The 21634-nt window shown below is 36.9% G+C and overlaps 1 pseudogene; it reads left to right on the plus strand.

The window, feature by feature from the left end:
- The first annotated feature begins 11156 nt into the window (after positions 1-11156).
- LOC143662437 (aldo-keto reductase family 1 member B1-like) lies at positions 11157-12164 on the plus strand (annotated as a pseudogene).
- Positions 12165-21634: the final 9470 nt, after the last annotated feature.

Below are 21634 nucleotides of genomic sequence, written 5' to 3' on the forward strand. Positions count from 1 at the left end.
GTTTTCTTATAAACGTTTTCTAAAGGTGACCATACCGTTGCTGTTTTTTTGTTTCTGGCTTATTTTGTCTCCCCAAATGTCCCAAATGTCCATTCACATCATTGCATGCCTCACGATATTGTTACTTTTTGTAGCAGCAAAACCTTCATTCATAAGTATACGCCATTGTTTGCCAATCTACTTCTCCATCAGTGCATCCTTCAGCCACCTGTATTCATCAGGCATCATGTAGAAGGCCCAAAGTCCACAGTCCATCAATATTCTCAATTTTAGATAATTTCATTGTTCCCAAGAGACAGAAAACCAATAAACACATCCTCACCAAATAGGAAATCTAAACCTCCTCTTAACTCTTGTCCCTCACCCCATTATTTACCTCTGCTGTTGCTGTGGTAAATAATGCTGATAGTTACCTTTTGAACAAAGCTCATAGCTTGCAATAGCAGTTTTCCCACTGTAACCTGGACTGATACACTCTTTATACAAGAATCATATCTTTGAAGTAATTCTTATGCGAACTCATTCATATTTCTAGCGTAAGTATAGCTACTCCTGCTTTCTTCTGGTTACAACTTGTGTGGAAAATCTTTTTCCATCCTTTCACTTTCAATTTATTTGTATCCTTGTGTCTAAAATGAGTCTCTTGTAAGCAACATATAGCTGGATTGTGTTTCTTAATCAAGTTACCTTTGATTCCTATCTTTTGGAGAATTTTTATCAGAAAAGGATGCTGAATTTTGTCAAGTGATTTTTTAGCATCAATCGGATGATCATGTGATTTTTCCCTTTTGATTTGTTAATGTGCTGTATTACATTAATTGATCCTCTTGTGTTGAACCATCCTTGCATTCCTGGTATAAATGCCACTTGGTCATGGTGTATAATTCTTTTAATGTGCTGTTGGATTTTATTTGCTAATATTTTACTGAGAAGTTTTGCATCTATGTTCATTAAGGATATTGGCCTGTCATTTTCCTTTCTTATAGCATCTTTACCTGGTGTTGGTATTAAAATGATATTAACTTCATAAAATTAGTTAGGTAGAGTTCCTTTTTCTTCAATTTTTTTGGAAAAGTTTGAGTGGGATTGCTGTTAGTTCTTTCTGAAACGTTTGATAAAATTCCCCTGTGAAGCCCCTCTGGCCCTGGGCTTTTCTTTGTAGGAAGATTTTTTATTACCGATTGAATCTCTTTCCTTGTGATTGGTTTGTTGAGTTCTTCTATTTCTTCCTGAGACAGTGTAGCCTGTTTGTGCATCTCCAGGAATTTGTCCATTTCATCTAAGTTGTCTAGGTTGTTGGCATATAGTTGTTCACAGTATCCTCTTATGATTTCTTTTATTTCTTCAGGGTCTATGGTAATGCACCCCTTCTCATTCTGATTCTGTTTATTTTCATCCTCTCTCTTATTTTTTTCTTTGTCAGTCTTGCTAATGGCCCATCAATTTTATTGATTTTCTCAAAGAACCAACTTTTGGTTTTATTGATTCTTTCTATTGTTCTTTTTTCCTCCTATTCATTTGTCTCTGCTTTAATCTTTATTTCTCTTCTCCTATTTGCTTTGAGGTTAGTATGCTGTTCTTTTTCAAGTTCCTCTAGGTTTACTATTAAGTCCTTGGTTTTTGCTCTCTCTCTTTTTTAAATATAGGCATTTAAGGCAATAAATTTCACTCTTAGCACAGCCTTTGCCACATTCCATATGTTCTGATAAGTTGTATTCTCATTTTCATTCATCTCCAGAGGGCTACTGATTTCTGAAGTTTCTTCTTTGACCCACTGGTTGTTTAAGAGTGTGTTATTTAATCTCCATATATTTGTGAGTGTTCTCATTCTTTGGTGGTTATTGAGACCCAGCTTCATCCCATTGTGATCAGAGAAAGTGCTTTGAATAATTTCAATATTTTTTAATTTATAAAGACCTGTTTTGTGGGACCCAGCATATGATCTATCCTGGAGAATGTTCCATGAGCACTAGAGAAGAATGTATAACCTTGTACTTTTGGGTGCAATGAGCTATATATGTCTGCTAGGTCTAATTCACTTATCAAGTTATTAACGTCTCTGTTTCCTTGTTGATCTTCTGTCTGGTTGTTGTATCTATAGAGGAGAGTGGTGTATTAAAGTCTCCTACTATTATTGTTGAAACATCTATTGCTCCCTTCAGTTTTGCCAACGTCTGTCTCATGTCCTTTGGAGCACCTTGGTTGGGAGCATAAACATTTACGATTGTTATATCTTCTTGGTGAATTGACCCTTTAATTAGTATATAGTGTCCTTCTTTGTCTCTTATGATGTCTTTACATTTAAAGTATATTTTGTCCAATATTAGTATAGCTACTCCTGCTTTCTTTTGGTTACAACTTGCATGGAAAATCTTTTTCCATCCTTTCACTTTCAATCTATTTGTATCCTTGTGTCTAAAATGTGTCTCCTGTAAGCAACATATAGCTGGATTGTGTTTCTTAATCCATTCTGCCAATCTGTATCTTTTAATTGGTAAGTTTTGTCCATTAACATTCAAAGTTATTACTGAAACGTTGTTTCTTGATTCCACCATCTTATTTTTTTAATTTTATTTTTCAGATCTATATATTCTTTTCCCTCTTTCTCTTTGTAGTCTTTAAATTAATTTATCAATTAATTAATTAACCAATTCCGTGCCCTCCTCCAGACCTCCCTCTTCTGCCTTTTTTCTTCAGCTGGCAGAACTCCTTTTAGTATTTCTTGTAGCACTGGTCTCTTCTTGACAAATTCTTTCAGGTACTTCTTTGTCTGTGAAAACTTTAATCTGTCCTGTAATTTTGAAGGCAATTTGGCTGGGTAGAGAATTCTTGGCTGGAAGTCTTTCTCTTTCAGGATCTTGAATATGTCATACCACTGCCTCTTTCCCCCCAGGATGCTAGTTGGGTAGTCTGAAGTCAGTCTTATTTGATTTCCCTTGTATGTAGTAGATTATTTTTATCTTGTCACTTTCAGGATTTTCTACTTCTGTTCAACATTTGACAGACTGATTAGTATGTGCCTTGGGGAAGGCCTATTTAGATTTATTCTGTTTGGAGTTCTTTGGGCTTCTTTGACTTCTATATTTATGCCCTTTATGAGGGTTGGGAAGTTTTCCCCATTATATCCTCAACTACTCTTCCTAGCCCTTCACTCCTCTCTTCTCCTTCTGGAACATCAATGACTCTCATATTTGCATGCTTTGTTTTGTCTATTATTTCCCTGAGTTCTCATTCAAATTTTTCCATCTTTTTTTTTTTTGCCATTTGCTGTTTTGAGTCTTTGAAGTCAATTATCCTGTTCTCTATATCACTTTTTCTTTCTTCTGTCTCTTCAAATCTGGTGTTGTGTGCCTAGTATGTTTTTTATTTGGCCAACAGAGTCTTTAATCTCTGTGATTTCTGCTATTATTCTATTTATTCTTTCAAATTCCTCTTTGTGCTCTTCTGCTGTCTTCTTAATCTCCTTTATGTCATTTGCTATCCCACTTATTTTATTAAGTACAGTTGTATGAATGTCTTTGATTAGTTGTTCCACTGTCTGTGTCTCTGGTGTTTTAATGTGGTCATTAGGCAGGGTTTTATCTGTCTGCATTGTGATATGCTTAATGATCTTCTGCTGTGTTCATCACATGTAAATATCTTGATTGATTTACTTTGATAATTGATTTCTTTCAGTAGTCTAAGGTCTTGTGTTTGCAGGATGGTTGTACAGCAGGGAGAAGAGCACAGGGTGAAGCACTCAGTATGGTGATTTGTTTCATGGCAGGTATGGGCTCAGGTTGGGGATGCTACACTGATGCTTGTGGTTGTGGGTACCCAGCAGCCAGGGAGGATGTAGCTGTTCAGGTGCACCTGTCTGGGTGGCATAACCCTGGTGTGCACTGGTCTATGGCACAGGGCCCTTTGTGCACATGTGTAGAGCTGTGGCAGCAAGTCAGCATTGGGCTTTCATGGTTTTGGGGTAGATGTGACCCTGCTGTACAGGTCGGCACTTTCTCAGAGCTGGAAAATGAGGCTGAGGACTGTGTGCATGCACAGTTCTAGGACTGCGGTAAAGTGTGGTTCCCAGAGCTGAATGACATAATTGGAGGTCTGTGTGCATGTGTGGGCCTAGAAGTGCCGTAAACAGATGCGCTGAGCTCAGGGAGGGTGGGGTGAGGCTGTGCTACAAACAGGTTGGGGGTGGGGGTAGCCTAGGTATGGAGGTTAGTGCCTGCAACCTTTATGCGCTGGCAGCAGCCTGCAGGGAACAGGGAGGGGGAGGTAGTTCTCAGGTGGTGTACAGGAGAGGTGGGTTGGGGTTCACTTGGGGTGGGGTGTGGGGCAGGAACATGCACTGGGGGCTGGTGGGGTGGGGGTGCCTGGAACACAGGGAATGGGAGTGGGTGAGGGGGTTCAAGTGGGGTGTGGGGTGAATCGCTGGCCACGGGGTTGCACTGCTGAGGGTAGCACGCCCAAGAAACCACGGCCTGGTTTGCTTCCTAGTCCTGTGTTCCCGTCTGTACACTCCTGTAGGTTCCACGGCTCCCTGCCTCCATGCCAGGCTCCAGCTTTCTGCCACTCAGTTCCTCGGGTTCTGCTACCAGGGCTGCTGCATGTAGTGCAGAAGGCTCTCCCTGGTCAGCTGCATTTCCCAAGTTGCCACCTGAGTTGCCCTCCTTTCCCTTCTGTAATTTTTCTATGGAGCAGGGCTAATCTCAAGCTACTGTAGTTGGCCATCTTCCCAGAGGCCTCTGTTCATTTTTAAACAGTTTTATTCACACATCATACAATCTAGCCTAATTGTATAGACTTGCCTTCGCCACCATACCCTATCTGAAGAAATTTCCTTTTCTTCCACATAGAATCCATACCCCTTTCCCAATCCTTCCACCAGTTGACAGTTTTGGCATAATGGGTTTTCACATTCAGTGGAAGGGAATTATAATGTTAATTATAGGCCCTAGCTATAGACCCTAGCTTACATTGATTGTACTTTTCCCCATATACCATCTATTTTCAACACCCTGCAATATTGACATTCATTTGTTCTCCCTCATGCAAAAACATTTTCTAATTTGTACATTTAATCACCATCATTGTACATTCTCAGCATTCCTAAATTTGCAAATTGTTTTTAATAGTGAAAACCTAGACACAACCTTCATGTCCATCAATAGGGTACTGGCTAATTAAATTATGGTACATACATTCTATATGGCAATTCAAATTCATGTGGTAGATCTATATGTATCACTATAGCAAAATCTCTAAGATACACTAAATGAAAAAATAATTTTCAGATCATCATATAGAGTATAATCTCATTTTTGTATAAACAAAGGATATTTATATTTAAATTTATATGTTTACTTAGAAGATGCTTAGAAGTTCACAATTATTCTTGGAAATGTAATTAGAAACTGAAGGACAAGTAAAGGTACTTTTACTTTATAGTTTTTCACTTCTGTACTGCTTAAAAATTTTATTACAAGTTGTATTAATTTCATTTTACTTAAAAAATGATATTTTTATCCAATCAACTGATGATCATTTTTTCTCTAAAGAGATTGCTCACATTTCATGCCTCATCCACTTGATCAACTCTCTTGGAAAAAGACAAATGCTCAGAGTTATCTGCCTTGCTCCAGGTAATTTGAATTTCTCATCAAACTCAAGCATCTACCCTCAGTTTAATTGTCAAGAGGTAATGGTAGCTCAATTGTTGGGTAGGGGGTTACTATTTTGGTGCAAGCAGCTGTTTTCAGAAGACCAGGTAAATAACATTGTGGGCAGAGTGGCTTACACTAGTGCATCCTTAATTTCTCTTATTTGGCCAAATAATCTAACTTAATGTACTCTTTAGTGGATGCTGGTGCGCCTATTCTATTCTATGTGATACAACATCATTTTGATCATAAACAGCTTTTGAAGAATACAGTGTTAAGTCCAATTTCATAGATTAACATTGACAAATAAAAACGATAATACAACTTAATGACCTCTTTGGTGAAATAATTCTTTGTTTTGATTCTTAAACTGGTATTTGGAAGTAAAATGCTAAGGTGATTATAGCTTTAGAAATTTGCCTATAAATAAGTAAATAAATGCTGAATGTGCAGGTTAACAATGGACATGTCCACTCCCTCCAGAAATGTAGTAGCTAAGATTCTGACTTAAATAGCTGATTTAAACCTAATTTGTTTCCAGAATTTCATCTGCTTTTCTCCAGATAAAGGAAAAAAAAATACATCTTTTAAATTTTAAATCAACAAAAATCCCAGAAAACAAAAAACAAAACAAAGAAAAATTGTATATTGACTAGACAACTTAAAGCTAAGTTAAGCACCTGAAAGGATAAATAGGATAATTATGTCTTGGCATGTTTCTTAAGAACTTTTCATTTTTCATATAAGTTAGGTATTCCGAGATCTCTGCCAGGAAATGGATACAAACTTTTCACTATCAAATATAGATTAGACATTTGTCTGCAAGTTTTACCCAGTAAAGCATTCTTTAATCTGCTATGCTCTATTTGTTTATACAGATCAGGGTAAAATTTTAGCTTTTAGTTTTACATTCTATTTCTACATTGTGGGAAGGATTCCATTGCCTTCAGCATAATCCCATTGTTGGGCTTCAATGAAAATGAAGTAAGCACCAGTAATAGCAAACCCTTTATTATAATTGATAGGCCTTCTAATTCAGTTTAATATTTCAATTACTGCAAGTCTTGATCAATTATCCCACCCACCAGAAACTTAATAATGTTTTCTTATTTTCAGGAAATCCGTAGCATTTTTCACAGATCTAGCAAAGAGATCAATTTTCTAGATCTTCTTTTACAAAGAGCACTCTAGGCTCCTGAACTAATAACAATAGTATAAGGAAAAGTCAACTTTCTGGTACTATGCCTGTCAATACCCTCCTTCCTCCAGGCACCACCTTCGAATGTTCTATGTTGTATCATATAGAACACCATCGAAAGTTGTGGGTTTTTAAAAGGGCTATTTGGGAGGTATGTTGAAAGTACTTCAAGCTTCTCTTAGCTTTTAACAAGGCAACAAAATAAATCTTTAAGCATTCATGGACCAAAAAAAAAAAAAAAATAGGTCAAAACAAAAGAATTATCAGTGGCAGCCGTTTTCTTGATGATAAACAAGTCTGGTGTCCTCATTCAAATTTCCATTGCTTCCGTGCTGGGTGTCTTTTCCAGTTGCATACTCTACTCTTCTCTACCCTGCTCTCTATGCAGAGAGGTAACCTGCTTAAACTACATCAGAGGTTTTCCAAATGTGGTCCCTAGACCAGCAACATCAGTATCACCTGAGGACTTATTAAAAATGCAAATTATTTGGCACTACCTGAGACCTCTTGAATCAGCACTTCTGGGGGTGAGGCCCAGTAATCTGTGTTTTAACATGCCAGCCCTCTGGGTGATTTGGATGCATTTTAGAACCAAAAGACTGCATCATTAAGTTCCCTTATCTTGTGGTTTCTGGTTGGGTTTTATTAATGGGATGTGCTGGTAGGAAATCTGAGAGACAAGAGGAGGAGTATGGAGTCTGGGCATTTATTTTCCCAGCTCTCTTCCTATGAGGTCACTACTGGTTGGCTGTATTGAATTAATTGGTCTCTAGATAGAAGGTGCTAAACTCCAGGTCTCATAGTAATCAACAAATGCGTTCCCCTCAAGGACTGAAAAATAGTGTCACCTGTATCACTGTCTGTAACCAAACATAACAGATAAGGGGGCAAATGAGATAAGGAGGTAAATGAGATCCAGTATATGAAAGCTTTATGTTTATATTGAAAGCACAGAGGCTGATTTCAGGTTCTAACAAGATTTGCTGTTCTATGTCACCAGACAACCAAACCATAAAGACTCTGACTCAAAGCTAGGGATATGAATGAAAAATGTTCAAGTTTTCCTTTGAAAGGAAAATATGAAACACAGGGAATATCCTTTGTAGCTCAGCAACAAGTAAATATCAATCTAAACAATAAAGGTTAGAAACTATTTTCTCTGAATAACCTTATACATTTTTGAAGAAATAGAAATGCTTTGGATTTGAGGAGAAACTTTTTCTACAGGGTTGAGAGTTGGCTGAGAAAATGGAAGTAACTTCTGGTCAAAAATTTATTTCCTGAAGGAATAAATATCTCATGTCGGGTGAGATATGTGAGTGACTCAGAATGTCACTATTTCCACTTTGGCACCCAACATACAAATCTTAGAAAAGGATACATGTGCCAATTAAGTTTTTCTCTTCCCAGTATGGTGAAGAGACTATTCAGTTATGGTTTGCACTGTCACTATCTTAACTTTGACAAGTGTTAATAATGCATGGCATAGTATACAATTTGATCTACTCAAATAATTTTCCATGCTCCAAATACTCAAAATACGTGGAAATTTGCCTTTCACTAAAGGAACTATATCCTAAAAGAATGTAAGGGCTTGTAGGGGCAGATATACTGGAGGACTTACAATATGTGAGCAGAGTTATGAAGCCTTTCTTCCTGGTGCTTGGTTACTTCGTATAGTATCAAATGTGAAGGCTTTGCCTCTCAGTGCTTCCTGATTACCTAAGACTTTTCAACTTGTCCTCCTTGACTGATCTCCACTAGAGGCAATTTATAACATTAAAATTTGTTATCTATTCCCTTATTGGATAAGCCATTCAATAATTGTTTTGAAGAAAAAAAATAGATCTAGTGAATGATTCTTCCTCATAAGTCAGTGTCATGGAAAGGTTCATGTGTCAACTTGGCCAGGTGGTGGTACCCATTTGTTTGATTGGGCAAGTGTTGGCCTGTCTGTTGCTATGAGGACATTTCATAGAATTAAATTATGATCACGTTGGCTGCATCCACAGCTGATTCCATTTGTAATCAGCCAAGGGGAATGTCTTCTGCAATGAGTCACACTTAATCTAATCAATGGAAGACTTTTAAGGAGGATCCATAAGAGATAGTCTCTCTTCCTGCTTCAGCCAGTGAGCCTCTCCTGTGGAGTTTGTCCAGATCCTCCACCTGAGTTGTCAGCTCCACAGCCTGCCCTATGGATTTGGATTCTATGTTCCCATGGTTACATGAGACACTTTTATAAATTTTATATTACGGATATTTCCTGTTGATTCTGTTTCTCTAGAGAACTCCAACTAATACAGTCAGCAAAAAGAGCCCCTTGAGAGTACACAGACTGCAATGAAATGGGCTTAGGGAATCTTCTAAATGGAAGATTTCCTGTCATTTACCATAATTTAAAAGCTCTTGCTGGAGGCAGCAACCAATATGTCTTGGCAGCAATTACTATCTACTTTATGAAAATTAATAGTACAAATTTTATGTTCTTCTGGTACAGAGGCCTTTGGAAAACTAAGTAAAACCACTGATGAAGTTTTCTCAAAATGAAGAGTTTGAAGATAAAATATACTTAACTGTTTGCTCTTAATTTCTCCCCTGTTTTAAAGGACCTCAAAAGTTATATATATTTGATTATTTGGCATAAGTATATTTATCCCTAGAACAAAGTTTCAGTGCATTTCCAACAACTCAGATGTGTACAACTCCCTGATGCAAACTTTATTTCTTCAAAATAGGGGTAAATCTATAATTGTCCCAATTATTTATCATAATAAAAAATCCTGAGTTTTCTTTAGTGGTTTAGCACTATGTGAGATATTGCACCATGTGAGACATAAATGTAGTTTTTAGGATGACAAATACCAAATTTCTTGGACAGAGTATTTACACCCATTGTGAACTACTTAAGATTAGTGAGAGGGTGGGCAATGGTGGTGCAGTGGCAGAGTTCTCACCTTTCATGCCAGGGACCTGGGTTCAATTCTTGGCGCCTGCCCATGCAACAAACAAACATACAAACAAAAAAAAGAATAGTGAGAGACCTCTGCCTCTGGTCAAGGTGGAGAATAGAGATGATATTTACTCTCCTGACTGAAACACAACAACAAAATTCATAAAACAACATTTTTCTGACAATGAAACCAGATGGTGAAGGATAACAATTCCTGAGCAAAGGGAAACAAATAAGGAAAGCACTTCATTTGCTCCAGAGTACTTCTTGGAGAGAGTTTCCACACTGCAGTGAAGAGAGGAGGATTCATGTGTAGCACAGCAGTATGTCTAAGTTGAAAAGGCAGAAATGGCCTCAGGTAAGGCCAAGGTGATTAGAGTTCACAGGGTAGAGTACCAGAGAAAGAGCTGCACTGAAAGAAGGGAGGTTTGCAGAGGGTTTTCCCTTAAGTCTTCATATAAAAAGTGGAAATATTTTTCAGAAAAGACGGCAAAATAAAGACATTTCCAGACATCAAAAGCTGAAATAAGTAACCACTAACAGAAATACACTATAAGAAAAGGATGTCCTTCAAACAGATGGAAATTGATACCAGATAAAAATCTAGTATAAATAAAGGAATGAAGAAGCCTGGAAATAATAAATTTGTGGGTAAATTAGAGGCAATATTTTAAAAATCTCTTTAAAAGATAACTCTTATTAAATCAAATATACTGACAATTTTTACAACATCTGCAGAAATAAAATGTTTGGAAACAAGTGCATAAAGGCCAGGAGGGATAAAATGGTGTGTTGTAATAGTCTTACACTATATATGAAACTGGTATAATATTACTTGGTGGGAGACTGTGTAAGCAAATGCTAAAACAACTACCTTCCCCCCACACAAACTGGAACAAATAATTATAGTTAATATGCTGAGAAGGAGATAAAATGCAAACATAAAAAGTACTTATTCAAAAAAGGCAGAAAAATAAGAGAAAGAGTACAAAGAATAGGTGGGACAAATATAAATAAAAAAACAAGATGAAGATACAAAGAGAGTTAAAAATGGAAGGATGGAAAAAGTTATTCCATACTAACACTAATCAAAAGTAAGTGAAGTAGTGGGCCACAGTGACTCAGCAGGCAGAGTTCTCCCCTGCCATACTGGAAACCCGGGTTCACTTCTGGTGCCTGCCCATGCAAATAAATAAATAAATAAATAAAAAGTAAGTTGGAGTGGTTCAGTGGTAGAATGCTTACCTTTCATGTAGGAGACCCAAGTCTGATTCCTAGACCATGCACCGCCCTCCCCACCCCCCAAAAAAGTAAGGTGGAGGTAGTTCTGGGTCTGTGTCCACAAAGTGTAGTAGCCATGGCTAATCACATTGTGCTCTGCAATGGTGCCAAGATGCCCATCCCCTGGAAGACCCCTCCAGGCAAAGCAACAGAGGCTGTGCAGGTAGCTATTGATGTTGGGTACTGTCACATTGATTGTGCCCATGTGAACCAGAATGAGAACAAGGTGGAGATGGCTATCCAGGAGAAACCCAAGGAGCAGGCAGTGAAGCATGAGGACCTCTTCATCATCAGCAAGCTTTGGTGCACACACCACAAGAAAAGCCTGGAGAAGGGAGCCTGCCAGAAGACACTTAATGACCTTAAGCTGGACTATCTTGGCCTCTACCTTATTCACTGGTCTACAGGATTTCAGACTGGGAAATAATTTTTTCTATTGGATGAGGCAGGCAATGCAATTCCCAATGACACCGATTTTGTGGTCATACAGGTGGTCAAGGAAGAGCTGGTGGATGAAGGGCTGGTCAAAGTTATTGAAGTATCTAACTTCAACCATCTCCAAATTGAGAGAATCTTAAATAAACCTGGGTTAAAATTTAAGCCTGCAGTTAACCAGGTTGAGTGCCACCCATAACTCAGGAGAAGTTATTCTAGTACTGCCAATCCAAATACATCGTGGTAACTGCCCATAGTCCCCTTGGCTCTCCTGACAGGCCTTGGGCCAAGCCTGAGACCCTTCCCTACTGGAGGACCCCAGGATCAAAGCAGTCGCAACCAAGCTTAATAAAACAGCATCCCAGGTGCTGATCTGGTTCCCCATGCAGAGGAATATGGTGGTGATCCCCAAGTTTGTGATACCTGAACACATTGCTGAGAACGTTCAGGTCTTTGACTTTGAGCTTAGTAGTGTAGATATGACTACCTTACTCAGTTACAACAGGAGCTGGTGGTCTCTGCCTTGGTGAGTGCTTTCTCCCGCAAGGATTCCTCCTTCACTACTGAGTTTTAAAGCTGTGAATGCTGTCTCTTTCCCAAGTGGCCTGCTCTCCTGTTTTTCTTGCTTCCTTTTTTCTTGCAAGTGTGGTGTGACCTGAGTTCCTCAGCAGTGCATTAGCAACCTGGTGACTAACCCAGCTGGATGGTGGGGTATGAAGCACAGTATCTGTGGGTCAGAAACCTCTTACAGTTTTCTATGCTACCCCCCCCCCCTTTTTAAGCCCAGCTAGGAAATTCAAAGTGAATATCCTTTTCTGATTAAGGAGAAAAAATGTACGATGTCAAAATAGTGTTACTAACAGTTGGATTTGGATTTGGATTGCTTGGAATTATATTCTTTTCAGCCAGACTTCTCCTGCCTCAAATAAAAAGTGCTTTTGTGAGAGAAAAAAGTATGTTAGATTGGCTATAATGATATCAAACAAGTAGATTTCAGAGCAAAGAATATTATCATATCATTTCATAATAAAAAGGGGTCAATTTATCAAGAAGACATAACAATCCTAAGAATTTTTATGCCTAATAACAGATTTCAAAGTACATAAGCAAAAGCTGATAGAGAACTTTATAGTACTAAATTATTTTAAATTTATTTTACTAATTAGTTTAAATTTATAGTAATAAATCATTTAGTATAGAACTACATGCCTATAATAGTAAAGAAGAAAGGTTTTGTATGAATGAGCTCACCTTCTATGTTAAGAAACTAGAAAAAAGAATAAAACTTAGAGTAAGTAGGAAAAGTAAACAATAGTGACAAGAGCACAAGTTGATGAAATTGTAATTGAAGAAAAATCTATGCATCCAAAGCTTAATTCTTTGATAAGATCAAGAAAATGGATAAATATACAGTCAAACTGATCAGGAACAAAAATGGAAAATAGAAATTACCAATATCAGGAGTGAAAGGGGTGACATTACTATAGATTCTAAAGATATTAAGGTTACATATATTAAGAAGATAATAAGGAAATATTATGAACAACTTATGGCAATACATTTCAAAACATAGATTTTTTTGTTGTGAAAAAAATATGTAGAAGTTCCTTGAAGGACATAAAACTGCCAAAGAACATTCAAGGTGAAAGACATAACCTGAATACTCCTATATCTATTAAGACAATTAAACTCTCCTAGGGGTAGGGGGTAGGAGACAACTCTAGGTGAAAGTTGGCTTCCTGGTGAATTTTGTGAAATATTTAAGAAAGAATTTATGTCAATTTTATATAAAATTTTCCAGAAAATTGAAGAGGAGGGAATATTTTTGGACTCATTCTATAAGGACAACATTACCCTGGTAACAAAACTATACAATGACATTACAAGGAAAGAACACTACAGACCGATGTCCCTTATCAACATAGATTCAAAAATTCCTAACAAAATTTTAGCAAATCAAGTGCAACAATATATATAAAAAGATAATACATAATGATTGAATGGAGTCATTTTTAGGAAGTCCAAGTAGATTTAAAATTTTGAGATTAATGAATATACTGTCCAGTTAATAGCACAGTCAATTTTCTTAGGTTCTTTCCTGGGGATCACTGGGTCCTCCTAAAAATCTGAATGTGGTAGTTAAAGCTATACGTACTCCAGAAAAGACATGTTCAGAAAAGATCATGTTCTTTTAATCCATTCCTATGAGTGTAGCTCTATTATGGGTGGGACCTTTTGATTAGGTTATTTTGATTGAGATGGGTCTTAATTATCTTACTGGAGTCCTTTATAAGAGGTTAAAACACATTAAAAAACAAGCAAATGGAAATTCAGGAAGAAAAAGCTAGAGAAGCAAAGAGAGACAGAAGCTAAGCTTAGGAAGAAAACCAAAGATGGAGCCGTAAGAAGTTGAAAACAACGAAACCAGGAGAAAAGGACCAGAAAAAGCTACCTTGTGCCTCCCTATGTGATAAAGGAGTCCTAGATCACCAGCAGACTTTTTTCAGGAAAAATAAAATAGTCCTGTTGGTGCCTTAATTTGGACATTTTCACAGCCTTAGGACTGTAAACTTGTAAGCTAATAAATCCCCATTGTTAAAAGCCAGTCCATTTCTTGTGACTGCATTTTGTCAGCTTTAACAAACCAAAACAATGAATAAATATGAAAAATTATTCTTTCCAGGGTGGAATAGGAGACTTTAAAAATATATTATGACTTTAGGCAGGCAGTATCTTCTGGACTTACTTTAAAACAAAACAACCAAAACACACAGGACATAACATGATTGCAGGATTCAGTTAATAATAATAATAGGTATTAGTATTTAAAAATTTATGCTTTATTTTCTATTGTGTGTAATAAATTACTACAAACTTAGTGGCTTAAAACAATACATATATATAACCTCACAGTTTCTGTGGATCAGAAATCTGGACTTTGGCTTAGCTGACTCTTTTGCTTAGGATTTTGCAAAGCTGCAATCAAGGTGCTGTTTGTATTTTCATCTGGAGGCTTGACTGGGGAAGAATCTACTTCCAAATTCACTCAGATTGTTGGATGAATTAATTTTTTTGTAACTGTGATACTTAGGAACCCAGCTGTTGATTGGACACTACCCTCTGCTCTTAGTAGCTGCTTATAGTTTCTCAAGGCAGCCTGTAGAGGCTTGCCATGTGGGCTTTCCCAACAAGGCTGCTTATCTTATGAAGTCATTAAGGAGAGTTTCTAGAGTTTCATATTCTGTTGGTTAGAAGCTCACACTCAAGGGGAGGAGATTACACAAAGGCATGAACACTAGGCAGTGGAGATCATGTGAGATCAATTTAGTCTGCCATATTCTTTAATTCTCATTCAATATTGCTGGGTGGGATCTTTTTTCTTGTTTCCATGGAGATGTGACCAATTGTGGGTGATATCTTTTGATTAGGTGGTTTCCATGGAGATGTGTCTCCACCCATTGAAGGTGGGGCTGTTTACTGGATCCCTTTAAAGAGGGAATTATTTTGGAAAAAGCTTCAGTGCCAACAGTACCCACACAGCCAGAGACCTTTGGGGATGAAAAAAAATATACCTCCCAGGGAAGCCATTGAAGAAGTCTGGAGAGAAAGCTAGCAGACATTGCTGTGTGCCTTCCCAGTTGACAGAGATGTCCAGAAGCCATTTGCCTTACCAGCTGACACTGGTGTTCCGGATGGTGTTAGTCTTCCTTGAGTGAGGGTAACCTCTTATTGGTGCCTTAATTTGGACATTTTCACAGCCTTAGTAAATTTGCAACTTAATAAATTCCCTTTTTAAAAGCTATTAATTTTATGGTATATTGCATTCTGGCAGCGTTAGCAAACCAATACAAGTTGTAAGTGCTTTGAAGGCAGGGACCATATTTTTCTTGTCTGATATTCACAATATCTTTTAGCATGTTAGTGGGAGTATGTAATAACTCAGCATATATTATTTGAATGTTTACAAACACATAATGAACAAATTTAATAGACATTTAAAAACAAATGTGCTAAAAAATACTTTGGATTTATCCATTATTCAATAAAACATTAATTGATGGGTTTGCACTCAGCTTGGAGTTTAGGGAAAAATGTGATTTGCTTGAGTTTGAATTAATCTTTAAAAACTTTTTATATTGGAAAATTTCAAACATATACAAAGTAAACAATAATATAAGGGCTTATGGTTTTTTTTAAATTAAGCTTTAGAATTAGTGGAAATTCAAATTTATTATTGTAATCATGTCCCTGCAATTCATTTGCATTCTTTTATGCTTGTTTTTTTTTTTTTTTTTTTTAACGTGGGCAGGCACCAGGAATCGAACCCGGGTCCTTGAGCATGGCAGGTGAGCACTCTTGCCTGCTGAGCTACTGTGGCCCACCCTATGCTTGTTTTTTGAGAGGAGAGAAAATGTTGGTGTTACTAATATATAGAAACTAGACTTAAACCATGGCCCACCCCATCTATGCCACCATCTATGGTGAATAGTCATATTAATTTTTCTTTAAAAAGTTTTTATTATGGAAAATTTCAATGACAAAAAATGATTATACCAGGCATTTTTTAATTTCATTCATAAATGCTATAGCATGTGTCTCAAAAATATAATTACCAATATTATAATGAAAAATTAATAGCAATTTCTTAATACCACTAAATATTCAGTTTTTGCTTTCTCCAATTATATCTTCGTAACTTTTATTTTTTACAATTGGTTTGTTTGAACTAGGTTTCAAAAAAGGCCCACATACTATATTTAATTGGGATATCTTTTATTTTATTTTATCTTTTTTAATGGAATTTTATTGAGATATACATTCACATACCATATAATCATCCAAATTGTACATTGGTTCACTGTATTATCATATAGCTGTACATTTGTCATCACAACAGATTTTTTTTAACATTTTCTTTACTCAAAACAAAAAGAAGAAAAATAAAAATACAAGTTGAAAAGAACACCCATATCCCTCTTCCCCTATTATTTATTCATTTTTTCTTACTGATCTGTCTATACACTGGATAAAGGGAATGTCAGTCACAGGTTTTCACAAACACATGGTCATACCTTAAAAGTTGTACAGTTATACACTCATCTACAAGAATCAAGGCTATTGGATTATGGCTGAACGGTTTCAGTTCATCCCTTCTAGCTACTCCAATACACAAACAACTGAAAGGGGATATCTATATACTGCATAAGGATAACCTCCAGAATGACCTCGACTCTATTTGAAATCCCTCAGCCACTGAAACTTTATTTTGTTCCATTGCTCTTCCCCCTTTCAGTCAAGGCTTTCTCAATTCCATAATGTCAGGGAAGAGTAATGTATCAAATTACCAGGGAAATTTACATGTAGGGGAGGGTAGTGAGCTCACTTGTGGAGTTGGCTTAGAGAGAGGCCACATTTGAGCAACAAAAGAGGTTCCCTGGGGGTGACTCTTAGGCATAATCATAAGTGGCTTAGCCTCTCTTTTGCAGGGATAAATTTCATAAGGGCCAGCCCCAAGATTGAAGTGTTAGACCTTCAAATTGGCAGTCCCCACTGCTTGTGAGAATATCAGTTTTCCCCAGGTGGAAAGGTTTAACATTTTCACTTTTTCCCCCAGTCCTTCAAGGGGATTTTGTAAACTCTCTTCTATTTTCTGCCCTGATAACTCTGGATGTATTAGGACCTCACACCAACCTGTTCAAACCAACAAGATCTCACTTCCTATTTAAGGTTCCAAGTAATTATGGTGTTTGAATAAGATGGCCATACAAGTTAGATTAGTGTGCTATTGAAAATATAAATTTTGAAATAAACATCACACAGATGTTGAAGTTTTAAAATAAAGTCACTATCATCTTTTACCATTTAGTCTGCTCTACCTTAGTCCTACTAAGGTAAGTCCTACTTATGTTTATATCTCTAATTGAAGTCTGATCACTTTTGCAGTGTTTTTAAAAGTTGTTGTATGGGGTGATGCTGACTTTCATAGCAGCAAAACTCCAGCTCTCAGTCTCAGGTGTTGCACAAATACCCAAAGTTCCAGGGAATGACCAGGTTATATGCAAAGAGCTCAGCATCTCAGAATTTAGAAATAACAGTTGCAACTCCAAATAACTGTGACTGCTGTAAGAGTTTACAGTTTAGGAAACTTTGCAATAGGCTCTCACCTGATAACCTAAGCTTTTGAATTCAATTCTCAGAGTTTGCAAATTATAGTCAGTCCATATTAGTGGGGCATAATAATATTTGTCTTTTTGCTTCTGGATTATTTCACTCAACACATTTTCCTCAAGTTTTATCCACCTAGGTGCATGCCTTACAATGTCATTCTTTCTTGCAGCCAATCAGTAGTCCATTGTATGTATGTAGCACAGTTGTTCCTTCCATTCTTCAGTCCATGTACCCTTATGTCACCTCACTCCATTGCAAATTGCAAATAATGCTGCCATAAGCACTGGTGTGCAAATGCCCATTCCTGTCTCTGCTCTCAGTTCCTCCAAGTATATACCTAACTATGGGGTTACAGGATCATAGGGCAACCCCAACTCTGGGCTTCTGTGGAGCCACCACACTGCCCTCCAGAAGGGAGGCTGCACCACTCTACTTCCCTACCAACAGTGACTAGGTACAACTCTCTCTTAACATTTTGTCCAGCAGTTGTATCTCTCTGTTCATTTTTAAACAGTTTTATTCCCACAATCCAACCTAAGTTAAAAATCAATGGCTGCTTGTAAAATCACAAAACCATGCCTTTGCCATCACCACCTATATGAGGACATTTCCTTTTCTTCCACAAAGAATCCCATTCCACTCCCCCATAGCCCCTGCCTACTGACATTTAGTGTTGGCATATTGCCTTTGTTATATTCAATAGAAGCATATTACAATGTTACTGTTAACCATAGGCCCTAGCTTGCATTGATTGCACTTTTTCCTGTATACCATCTGTTTTAGTTTGTAAGCTGCTGGAATGTGACATACCAGAACTGTAAGGGCTTTTAAAAAAGGGAATTTAACATTTCAAATTTATAGTTCTAAGCCTATAAAAATGTCCAAACTATGGCATCCAGGTAAAGATGCCATCAAGGAAGGCTGATGGGTCAGGAACACCTATATCACTGGGTAGTCATGTGGCTGGTCCTTTGCTCTTGGACTCTGTTGCTTTCAGCCTCTGTTACTGTGGAGATTCCTCACTTTGCTTCACCAAGGTTGGCCTTCATATCTTGGCTTCTCTTGGCTTTGTCCAGTTTCTGGCTTGCTCACAGCAATGTCTGCTGGGTGCCAAGCATATCCAAATATCTGTTTTCTCCAAGTATCAGCAACTCCGTCAGCTCTGTTCTGAAGTTCCTGTCAGCTCTATCTCAGTCAGCTCTGACTTTCTCAAAAATGTTTCTTTTTTTAAAGGATTCCAGTAAATTAATCAAGAACCACCTGGATTGGGTGGAGTCATATCTCCGTCTTAACAAAAGTTGACACCCACAATTGGGCATGCCACATCTCCATGGAGATAATAATAATAATAATCTAATAAAAAGTTTCCACCTACAATATTGAATCAGGCTTAAAAAAAAAAAGGCTGCCCCACAAGATTGCATCAGGATTAAAACATGGCTTTTCTAGGGTACATATAGATTCAAACTGGCACACCATCCCGTTTTCAACCCCTTGCAATGCTGACATTCATTTGTTTTCCCTCATGGCAAAAACTTTCTTATATTTATATATTTTATCACCATCATTGTCCACTCTTGGCATTCCTAGGTTACACCATTTCAGTCTTTATCTTCTCTCTTTCCTTCTGGTGTCATGCATGCCCCAGCCCTTTTGCTTCAACCATACTCACATTCAAGTTCATTCAGTGTGCTTATATTATTAAATATATTTAATATATATTATTATATTATTTATGTTATATTATTTAAATATATCTAATTTTACTACCATCAGGTAGTATTGTCCTATTCATTTCTGAATCTTTACAATCAGTCCTGTTGCACATTCTGTACTTCTTCAGTACCAAATGCCCAATCTCTACCCTCTTTCTATCTCCTGATAACCTATGTTCTTAACTTTAACTTTCAAAGTTCACTGATTAATGTTAGTTCATATTACTGAGGTTACACAATATTTGTCCTCTCGTTTTTATGCTAATTTCACTTAGCATAAGGTCTTCAAGGTTCATCCACATTGTTATATGTTTCATGACTTTATTCTGTTTTACAGGTGAGTATTCCATTCTATGCCACTTGTCTATTGATGGACATTTGTGCTGTTTCCTTCTCTTGGCAATCGGGAATAATGCCACTGTAAACATTGGTGTGCAAATGTCTATTTGTGTCCTTGCCTTCATTTCGTCTGACTATATACCTAGTAATGAGATTGCTGGATCATATGGCAATTTTATAATTAATTTCCTGAGGAACTGCCAAACTGCTTTACAGAGAGATTGTATCATTCTACATCCCTACCAACAGTGAATAACTGTACCTCTTTCTCCACATCCTCTCCAGCCCTTGTCATTTTCTGTTTTTTTTGATAATGGCCATTCTAGTGGGTGTCAGATGATATTTCTTTGTAGTTTTGATTATTTGCATTTCCTTAATTGCCAGTGAGATTGATCATATTTTCATATGTTTTTAAGCCATCTGTATTTCCTCTTCTGAAAAGTGTCTGTCTATGTCTTTTGCCCATTTTTTAATTGGGTTATTTGTCTTTTTATTGTTGGATTGTAAGATATCTTTAAATATTCTGGATATTAAACCTTATCTAATATGTGGTTTCCAAATATTGCCTCCCATTGTGTAGGTTGCCTTTTTGCTTTCCTGACAAATTTTATTAAAGCAAAATGTATTCAATTTAAAAGAGATCCCATTTATCTAGTTCTTTCATTGCTCATGCTTTGAGTGTAAGGTCTAGGAAACCACTGCCTATCACAAGATCCTTAAGATATTTTCCTACATTTTCTTCTAAATGTTTAGGTCTTAGCTCTAATGTTTAGGTCTTTGATCTATTTTGAGTGAATTCTTGTATAAGATGTGAGATAAGGGTCTTATTTTATTCTTTTGCATATGGATATCCAGGTATCCAAGCACCATTTGTTGAAGATGCTGATCTGTCCCAGTTGAGTTGACTTGACCACCTTAGCAAAGATCAATTGGCCATGGATGTGAGGGTTCAATCTCTGAAAACTCAATTCGATTCCACTCTTCAGTACACCTACCTTTATGCTAGTACCATGCTGTTTTGACCTGTGTAGCTTTGCAAAATGCTTTAAAGACAAGTAGTGTGAGTCATCCCACTTCATTTTTCTTTTTCAAGATATTTTTAGCTATGCAGTACACCCTACTCTTCCAAGTAAATTTGATTATTTGTTTTCTATTTCTTTTAAGTAAGTTGTTGGGATTTTAATTGGTATTGCTTTGAAACTATAAATCAATTTGGGCAGAATCAATGTTTTAAATATATCTAAGACTTTCAACCCTTGAACATGCGTATCCTTCCATTTATTTAGGTCTTCCTTGTTTCTTTTAGCAATGTTTTCTAGTTTTCTGTGCATAGTTCTTTTATGTCTTTGGTTAAATTTATTTCTAAATATTTGATTTTTTTGGTTGCTATTGTAAATGGAAATTTTATCTTGATTTACTTCTGATTGCTCATTGCTGGTGTACAGAAACACAACTGATTTTTGTATATTGGTCTTGAATCCTGCCACTTTGCTGTAGTTTTTTTTTTTTTTTTTTTGCTTTGGTAGCTTTACTGTAGATTTTCCAGGAATTTCTGTATATAGGATCATATTATCTGCAGACAATAAAATTTTACTTCTTCCTTTCCAATTTGGATGCTTTTATTTCTTTTCTTGCCTGACTGCTCTAGCTAGAACTTCCACCATGATGTTGAATAACAATGGTGACAATGGGCATCCTTGTCCTTTCCTTGTCTTGGAGGGAATGTTTTCTTCAGTCTTTCCCCATTAAGTATGATGTTTGCTGTGGGTTTTCTTATATTCCCTTTACCATGTTGAGGAAGTTTCCTGCTATTCCAATCTCTTGAAGTGTTTTCATCAAGAAAGACTGCTGAATTTTGTAAAATGTCTTTTCTGCATCAATTGAGATATCATGTAGT

Source organism: Tamandua tetradactyla, chromosome 18 (genome assembly GCF_023851605.1).
Source record: "Tamandua tetradactyla isolate mTamTet1 chromosome 18, mTamTet1.pri, whole genome shotgun sequence".
NCBI classification, from domain to species: domain Eukaryota; kingdom Metazoa; phylum Chordata; class Mammalia; order Pilosa; family Myrmecophagidae; genus Tamandua; species Tamandua tetradactyla.